The following is a 9,666-nucleotide window of genomic DNA, read 5'->3' on the forward strand; positions in this document are numbered from 1 at the left end:
CCCGTCGCCTCCCGCCGCCTCCCGCTTCCGGGCTCCCCCCTCCCCCCACCCCGGTGTCTCCCTCTCTCCGGTCCGGCCGCCCGCCGCCGCCGCCGCTCCGGGGTTCCGCCCCGCCCCCCGGGCCTACTCCGCCTCAACGCCGCCGCTCGGCTCCAACCTCCTGACGGCCTTCCTTCGGGTCCGTCGGTCCGTTCACTCACTCCCTCAATAGTATTTATTGAGCACTTATTATATGCAGAGCACTGTACTAAGCGCTTGGAATGAACAATTCGGCAACTGAGAGAGACCATCCCCGCCCCGTGACGGGCTCACAGTCTAATCGGGGGAGACAGACAAAAGAACGAAGCAGAAGGAAACAAAAACAACATGATCACCGTAAATAGAATCAAGGGCATGTACATCTCATTAACAAAATAAATAGGGTAATAAAAAATATATACAAATGAGCACAGTGCTGAGGGGAGGAGCAGAGGGAGCAGAGGGAAAAGGGGGGGCTCAGTCTGGGAAGGCCTCCTGGAGGAGGTGAGCTCTCAGTAGGGCTTTGAAGAGGGGAAGAGAATGAGTTTGGTGGAGGTGAGGAGGGAGGGCATTCCAGGACTGCGGGAGAACGTGGCCCGGGGGTTGACGGCGGGATAGGCGTGAACTGGGGACAGTCACTCATTCAATCGTATTTATTGAGCCCTGACTGTGCGCAGAGCACTGTACCAATGCCTACTTATCACCTGATCAGTGATTGAGAAGCAGCGGGGCTGAGTGGCAGGAGCCCGGGCTGAGGAGTCAGAGGTCGTGGGTTGTCAGCCCGGCTCCGCCGCTTGTCAGCTGGGGGACTCTGGGCCGATCACTTCACTTCTCTGGGCCTCAGTTCCCTCTTCTGGAAAATGGGGTTGAAGACTGGGAGCCCCACACGGCCTCCCCCAGCGTTTAGAACAGTGCTTTACACATGGCAAGCGCTTAACAAATACCATTAGTATTATTATTATCACCTGTGTGATCCGGAGCAACTTGCTTCCCTTCTCTGTGACCTCATCTGTAAAATGGGTTGGAGACCGTAAGCCCGGCGTGGGACCACATCATTTCCTTGTAATCACCGCTTAGACTGGTGCTCGGCACATAGTACGCACTATTCTTCTACTCTCTCGAGCACTTGGTACGAGGCTCTTCAGAGAGTAAAGGTTTGATGTTTGGGCAAGTCACTGCACTTCTCTGAGCCTCAGTGACCTCATCTGTAAAATGGGGATGAAGACCGTGAGCCCCACCTGGGACAACCTTATTACCTTGTATCTACCCCAGCGTTTAGAACAGTGCTTGGCACATAGTAAGCACTCAACCAATACCAACATTATCATTATTGTTATAATTAATAAATACTCTTGCTTGACTTTGACCTATTGTAGTAGGTCAAGAAGAGAGTTGGTGGACAAGAAATTAAAGCGAGAGATATCTTGCACTTGGATCTGAACCCCCATAGTACTTGCTAGTCACCCCAACCTTAGCCCCGGGGCACTTAGGACTTAACCTTATGCTCTTCCATTTCCTCTAACTGGAATTTATTTTAATGTCTGTCTTCTCCTCCAGACTTTAAGGTCTTTGTGGACAGGGATCGTGTCTACCGACTCTTTTGTACTGTGCTCTCCCCGAGAGGTTGGAACAGCTCTCTGCCCAGAGTAATCATTCAGTAAATACCACTGATTGAGGTGTATATGACTTAATCCAGAAGTTTGACTACGAATGGGAGGAATGAGATGGGGTGAGTTAGGTGAGTTTGTAGGATAGACAGAGGGTCTTTTTAGTTTAGCCAATATCAGTCAATCAGACAATAGTATTTATTGAATGCTTATTCTTTGAAGAGCATCATATGAGTGCTCTGCACACAGCAAGTGCTCAGTAAATACGATTGAATGAATTACACAAGATCCCTGCTCTCAGGGAGTTTGCTGTCTCATAGAGGAGAAAGAAACTCAAATAAATTACTGGTAGGAGGAAAATAGAGTGAAAAGATATGTACATAAATGTGAAGGAGACAAGGAATGAGAGTGCCCAAGTGCTTAGGTGATACAGAAGGGGAGAAATAAGGTAGGGAGATGGATCAGTCAGTGGGATTTATTGAAAAGTAGCATGGCCTAGTGGATAGAGCGTGGGCCTGGGAGTCAGAGGACCTGTGTTCTAGTCCCAGCTCTTGTCTGCTGTGTGACGATGGTCAAGTCATTTCTCTTCTCTGTGCCTCACTTCTCTCATTTGTAAAATAGAGACTGATTCCTCCTCCTCCTCCCTCCAATCAATCGATCGTATTCATTGAGTGCTTACTGCGTGCAGAGCAATGCACTAAGCACTTGGGACAATACCACATGTCAGAGTTGGTAGACTCTGACCACAATGAGCTTACAGTCTAGAGCAGGAGACAGACATCAATATAAATAAATTAAATTAAGGACATGTACATAAGAGCTATGGGGCTGAGGGAGGGATGAAGAAAGGGTGCAAATCCTAGTGCAAGAGTGATGCAGAAGGGAGTCAGAGAAGAGGAAACGAGGGCTTAGTCAAGAAAGCCTCTTGGAGGAGATTTGCTTTTAATAAGGCTTTTGAAGGTGGGGAGAGTGATAGTTTGCTGGATATGAAGAAGGAGGGAATTTTCAGCCAGAGGCAGGTCGTGGGCAAGGGGACGGTGATAAGATAGAGGAGACTGAGGTACATTGAGTAGGCTGGCATTAGAAGATCGAAGAGTTTGGGCTGGGTTGTAGTAAGAAATCAGAGAGTTAAGGTAAGAAGGAGGGAAGGTCATTGAGTGCTTTAAAGCTGATGGTAAGGAGTTTCTGCTTGATTTGGAGGTGGATGAGCAACCACTGGAGAGTCTTGAGGAGTGGGGAAACATGGATGAACAGTTTTGTAGAAAAGTGATCCGGACAACAGAATGAAGTATGGACTGAAGTGGGGAGAGACAGAAGGCTGATAGAGTAATCAAAGCAGGATAGGATAATTACTTAGTTTAACATGGTAGCCGTTTGGATGGAGAGGAAAGTATATATTTTCATTACCCTATTTATTTTGTTAATGAAATGTACATCGCCTTGATTCTATTTATTTGCTATTGTTTTAATGAGATGTTCATCCCCTTGATTCTATTTATTGCTATTGTTCTTGTCTGTCCGTCTCCCCCAATTAGACTGTAAGCCTGTCAAAGGGCAGGGACTGTATCTGTTACCAATTTGTACATTCCAACTGCTTAGTACAGTGCTCTGCACATAGTAAGTGCTCAATAACTACTACTGAATGAATGAAAGAGTTGATTTTAGTGATGTTGTAAAGGTTGAATGGACAAGGATTTTGTGACAGGCTGAATATATGGGTTGAATGAGAGAGATGAGTCCAGAATAACGCCAAGGTCACGGGCTTGTGTGACAGGGAGGGTAGTGCTGCCAAACAGTGATGGGAAAGTCAGGGGAGGAACAGAGTTTGGGTGGGATGATAAAGAGAAAGACCTGAGACCACAGTGTGCAAATTCTGAGTGTGTGTGTGTGTGTGTGTGAGAGAGAGAGAGAGAGAGAGAGAGAGACCAGGGAAGCTTGTGTATTAAAGGTGGGAGGTTAAGCCCTGAGCTCTCTTGCCCACCCTCTTCTCTGCTTGCTCCTGCTTGGATGCTTGTCCAAGAGAAAGCTTTACAAGAAAAGCCTGGTTTTCCCTAACCAAGAGGCACCCTAGCTGGAAAATAAACCTTCCTGAAACAACTCTGTTACCACTTCCTATCAAAGCCAAGGGTTGGGAAGTCCTTCAATACCAGTCCACGGTATTTATTGAGTGTCTACTCTGGGCAGAGCACTCTACCTTAGTAGAGTGCCTGGGAGGGTACAATGCAACAGAGTTGGTATCCTCAAGGAGCTTACAATCTACCCCCTCCTACTCAATCGTATTTATTGAGAAAAGCACTGTTCTAAGCACTTCAGAGAGTACAATAGAACAGTAGACACATGAGAAACAGCATGGCATAATGGATAGAGCACGGGCCTGGGAATCAGAAGGTTATGGGTTCTAATTCCGGCTTGGCCACTTGTCTGCTGTGGACTACAGCAAGTCACTTCACTTCTCTGGGCCTCAGTTACCTCATCCGTAAAATGGGGATTGAGGCTGTGAGCCCCACATGGGACGGGGACTGTGTCCAACCTGATTTGCTTGTATCAACCCCAGCGCTTAGTACAGTGCCTGGCACATAGTTAAGGGCTTAACAAATACCATCATCGTCATTATTATTATTATTATTCCCTGCCCATGAGAAACTTACAGTCTGGAGTTGGAGAGACAGACATTAATATAAATAAATATATTACAGATATGTACATACGTGCTGTGGAGCTGGGAGGGGGGATGAATAAAGGGAGAAAGTCAGGGTGATGCAGCAGGGAGTGGGAGAAGAACAAAGGAGAGCTTCCTTGGGGAAGGCTCTTTGGAGGAGGTGTGGCTTCAATAAGACTTTGAAGAGGGGGGAGAGAGTAACTGTCGGATTTTTCCTACTTTGTCAGAATCGTCCTACTTTTCCTCTTAGATTTTTGAGATGTTTGTGGGCCAGGGATGATGTCTAATTTCTCCCAGCCCCTCCCAGCTTTTCCCAGCTTTGCACACAGTAGAAGCTACATAAATACTACTATTACTATTAGTGAGGGAGGCGAGGAGAGTGGGAGCAAATGCCTTTAGGAGAAAGAGGGGTTAGGGTCAGAGTTGCAGGTCCTTGAGACCGCAAGCTCCTTGTGGGCAGAGACTGTGTTAACCAGTTCTGTGGTGCTCTCCCAGACGCTTAGCACAGCGCTCTGCCTACAGAGAGCTCTTAATAAATACCACTGATTGATTGAGTTGGGGAAATTGATTTTGAGAACAGGCTGAGTACCTTCCTCTTGGGAAGCAGCTGGAGAAAACTGAGGAGGGTGTAGTAGTGTGGTGAGGAGAAGGAGAGAAGACTTGAGGAATTCTTGCCTGGCTGTAGGAGCATTTGTCCCAGATTAATGTAAAAGAGGAAAAGTTCTCTTTGAAATGGAGTTTGAAAACATGGCAACACTGCAGCACCTTTTGGTCTGGCCCAGGAGGTAGTCACGTGGAGGGGAAATGCTTTGTGAGGGAATTCTATAAGTAGCACTTACCCTTTGTGTCTAGAAGGCCAGGTTGCTGTTGATGAACTTTATATGTCTAAATTTGGCAGAAAAGACTGATGCTTCCGTGATCCACTGTCCCTTTCCTTCAGGATGCAGATAAAGGTGGCTTTTGCAGCCCCTAGGTGTTAATCTGTAAACCCATCAATGGGCAGGGATTGTCTCTATCTGTTGCCGAATTGCACTTTCCAAGCGCTTAGTACAGTGCTCTGCACATAATAAGCGCTCAATAAATACTATTGAATTAATGAATGAATTTCTATTCTCTTCTTCCTCCTGGAAGGAAGATCTTCCTGCCTCTGACCTGGCGCACCCTCCCTCTTCATATCTGACAGATGATCACGCTCCCCAACTTCATATCTTTCTGGAAGGCACATCTCCTCCTAGAGGCCTTTCCCGAGAAGACCCTCATTTCCTCTTCTCCCACTGCATCTTTCTTGAACTTGGGTTTGCCCCCTTTATCCTGCCCCCAACCCCCAGCACTTATGTACATATCCCTAATGTATTTATTTATATCAGTGTCTGTCTCCCACTCTAGACTGTAAGCTTATTGTGCACAGGGAACGTGTTTACCAACTCTGTTCTATTGTACTCTCCCAAGCACTTAGTACAGTGGTCTGCACACAGTAAGCACTCAATAAATATGACCGATCAATTGATCGATCTTCCCAAAGCTTCTGTTCTAAGAGATGGGCACAGGACACGCAGGTCTTCGAGTGCATAGTGGTTAGAGCCCGGGCCTGGGAGTCAGGAGGTAATGGGTTCTAATCCTGGCTCTGCCAGGTTCTAATCCGGGCTCTGCCACTTGTCTGCTGTGTGACCTTGGGTAAGTCACTTCACTTCTCTGTGGCTCAGTTACCTCATCTGTAAAATGGGGAATGAGACTGTGTGCCCTGTGTGCCCTGTATCTAACCCAATTTGCTTGTGTCCACCCCAGTGCTTAGTACGGTGCCCGGCACATAGTAAGCATTTAAAAAATACTGTAATTATTCAAGTGGTCACTCTCCTTGTAGCCTCCCATTCTGCCTCACAGGCAGGCATTATGATTTACTTGTATTTTAGATCTTTACTCTGCACTCTCTAGGTATAGTAGCCTGGCATTTCACTCATCATACTGTAGTTGACTGGGAAGTCAACTGCCTTCCATTCTCACCTTTCCCATTCCACTAGATTGTGCTGCCATGATCAGCAACAGTAATAGCAGTAAGGGTATTTAATAGGCACATTCGTAGAGCACTGTCCTAAAGGCTGGAAAAGTGCAATAAAATCACAAGGCTTTGATTCTGAACCTCATCGCAACCAACTACTAACCTTCTCACTGTGCCTCCATCTCAACTGTCTCGCCTCCGACCTCAAGCCCACTTCTACCTCTGGCCTGGAACGCCCTCCCTTCTCAAATGCGACAGACACTCTCCCCGGCTTCAGAGCCTTACTGAAAGCACATCTTCTCCAAGAGGCCTTCCCGGACTAAGCCCCATTTTTCCTCATCTCCCACTTCCTTTTGCTTCGCCCTGCCTCGCTCCTTTTGCTCTTCCCCCATCTCCCAGCCCACAGGATTTATGTATATGTCATTTTATTTCCTTGTACTGATGTCTGTCTTCCCTTTCTCTCCCTCTCAAAGACTGTAAGGTCACTCTGGGCAGAGATTGTCACTACTTTCATTCATTCAATAGTATTTATTGAGCGCTTACTATGTGCAGAGCACTGTACTAAGCGCTTGGGATGAACAAGTCGGCAACAGATAGAGACAGTCCCTGCCGTTTGACGGGCTTACAGTCTAATCGGGGGAGACGGACAGACAAGAACAATGGCACTAAACAGCGTCAAGGGGAAGAACATCTCGTAAAAACAATGGCAACTAAATAGAATCAAGGCGATGTACAATTCATTAACAAAATAAATAGGGTAACGAAAATATATACAGTTGAGCGGACGAGTACAGTGCTGTGGGGATGGGAAGGGAGAGGTGGAGGAGCAGAGGGAAAAGGGGAAAATGAGGCTTTAGCTGCGGAGAGGTAAAGGGGGGATGGCAGAGGGAGTAAAGGGGGAAGAGGAGCTCAGTCTGGGAAGGCCTCTTGGAGGAGGTGATTTTTAAGTAAGGTTTTGAAGAGGGAAAGAGAATCAGTTTGGCGGAGGTGAGGAGGGAGGGCGTTCCAGGACCGCGGGAGGACGTGGCCCAGGGGTCGACGGCGGGATAGGCGAGACCGAGGGACGGCGAGGAGGTGGGCGGCAGAGGAGCGGAGCGTGCGGGGTGGGTGGTAGAAAGAGAGAAGGGAGGAGAGGTAGGAAGGGGCAAGGTGATGGAGAGCCTTGAAGCCTAGAGTGAGGAGTTTTTGTTTGGAGCGGAGGTCGATAGGCAACCACTGGAGTTGTTTAAGAAGGGGAGTGACATGCCCAGATCGTCTCTGCAGGAAGATGAGCCGGGCAGCGGAGTGAAGAATAGACCGGAGCGGGGCGAGAGAGGAGGAAGGGAGGTCAGAGAGAAGGCTGACACAGTAGTCTAGCCGGGATATAACGAGAGCCCGTAATAGTAAGGTAGCCGTTTGGGTGGAGAGGAAAGGGCGGATCTTGGCGATATTGTAGAGGTGAAACCGGCAGGTCTTGGTAACGGATAGGATGTGTGGGGTGAACGAGAGGGACGAGTCAAGGATGACACCGAGATTGCGGGCCTGCGGGACGGGAAGGATGGTCGTGGCATCCACGGTGATGGAGAAGTCTGGGAGCGGACCGGGCTTGGGAGGGAAGATGAGGAGCTCAGTCTTGCTCATGTTGAGTTTTAGGTGGCGGGCCGACATCCAGGTGGAGACGTCCCGGAGGCAGGAGGAGATGTTGTTGTAGTATACTTTCCCAAGCACTTAGTCCAGGCCTCTACACTGTGTCCAAACCAAGTCGCTTGTATTTACCTTAGCACTTAATATAGTACAAGCATATCAGGTTGGACACAGTCCCTGTCCCACATGAGGCTCACAGTCTTAATCCTCATTTTACAGATGAGGAAACTGAAGCCCAGGGAAGCTAAGTGACTTGCCCAAGGTCATAAAGCAGGCAAGTGGCAGATCCGGGTTTAGAACCCAGGTCCTTCTGACTCCCAGGCCTGTGGTCTATTCACTAGGCCCTGCTGCTACTCTTAACAAATATTAACTTTTATTATTATTACTACTACTATTATTAATAATAATCATTCATTCAATCGTATTTACTGAGCATTTACTGTGTGCAGAGCACATACTAAGCACTTGGGAGAGTATAATGCAGTAATAAACAGACACATTCCTTACCCACAACAAGTTTTCAGCTATCTCTCAAACCAACTTTCAAATTATCTTTCTGGACTCTTTCAGCCCCCATATTCAGTCATTCACAGAATCCTACCAGTTGTTTCTTTACATAATAATAATAATGTCGGTATTTGTTAAGCGCTTATTATGTGCAGAGCACTGTTCTAAGCACTGGGTGGATACAAGGTGATCAGGTTGTCCCGCATGGAGCTCATAGTTTTTTAATCCCCATTTTACAGATGAGGTAACTGAGGCACAGAGAAGTTGTGACTTGCCCAAAGTCAGCAGGCAAACGGCAGAGTCGGGATTCGAACCCATGACCTCTGACTCCCAAGCCCGGGCTCTTTTCACTGAGCCACGCTAAGTGACTTGCCCACAGTCACACAGCTGACAAGTTGTAGAGCTAGGATTCGAACCCATGACCTCAGACTCCCAAGCCCGTGCTCTTTCCACTGAGCCACACTGTTTCAATCCCCAGAATCCTCAACTTCCTCTCCAACCCACCACCACACTGGTCTCCCTTCCCCTCCTCTCAGCACTGTGCTCGTCCGCTCATTTGTATATATTTTCATTACCCTATTTATTTTGTTGATGAGATGTACATCCCCTCGATTCTATTTATTGCTATTGTTTTTGTCTGTCCATCTCCCCTGATTAGACTGTAAGCCCGTCAATGGGGAGGGATTGTCTCTATCTGTTGCCGAATTGTACATTCCAAGCGCTTAGTACAGTGCTCTGCACATAGTAAATGCTCAATAAATGCTATTGAATGAATGCATTAATGAATGAATGGTCCAAGCACTTGTCATATCCCAACTCTACTTCTGCATCAGAGCTAAGAATAGTGTTTGGCACATAGTAAGTGCTTAACAAATACCATCATCTTTATTATTATTAGCTTCCTCGCATACATCCCTGCCTCTGATCTTTCACTCTCCAGTCCATGCTTCACTCTGCTGGCTGGGTCATCTTCCTAAAAATTGTTTGGTTCACATCTACCCAGTTCTCCAAAGCCTCCAATGGTTGTCCATTCCTCTCCATATAATAATTATGGTATTTATTAAACACTTACTACACGTCAAGCACTGTACTAAGCACGAGGGTAGTAGATAGAAAATGATCAGGTTGGATACAGTCCCTGTCCCACATGGGGCCCATGAGAGAGTAGGATTTGATCCCCATTTTGCAGATGAGGAAACTGAGGCACAGAGAAATTAAGTGACTTGGTCAGCAGACAAAAGGAGAAACTCCTGATC

Source organism: Ornithorhynchus anatinus, chromosome X1, assembly GCF_004115215.2.
Source record: "Ornithorhynchus anatinus isolate Pmale09 chromosome X1, mOrnAna1.pri.v4, whole genome shotgun sequence".
NCBI lineage: Eukaryota > Metazoa > Chordata > Mammalia > Monotremata > Ornithorhynchidae > Ornithorhynchus > Ornithorhynchus anatinus.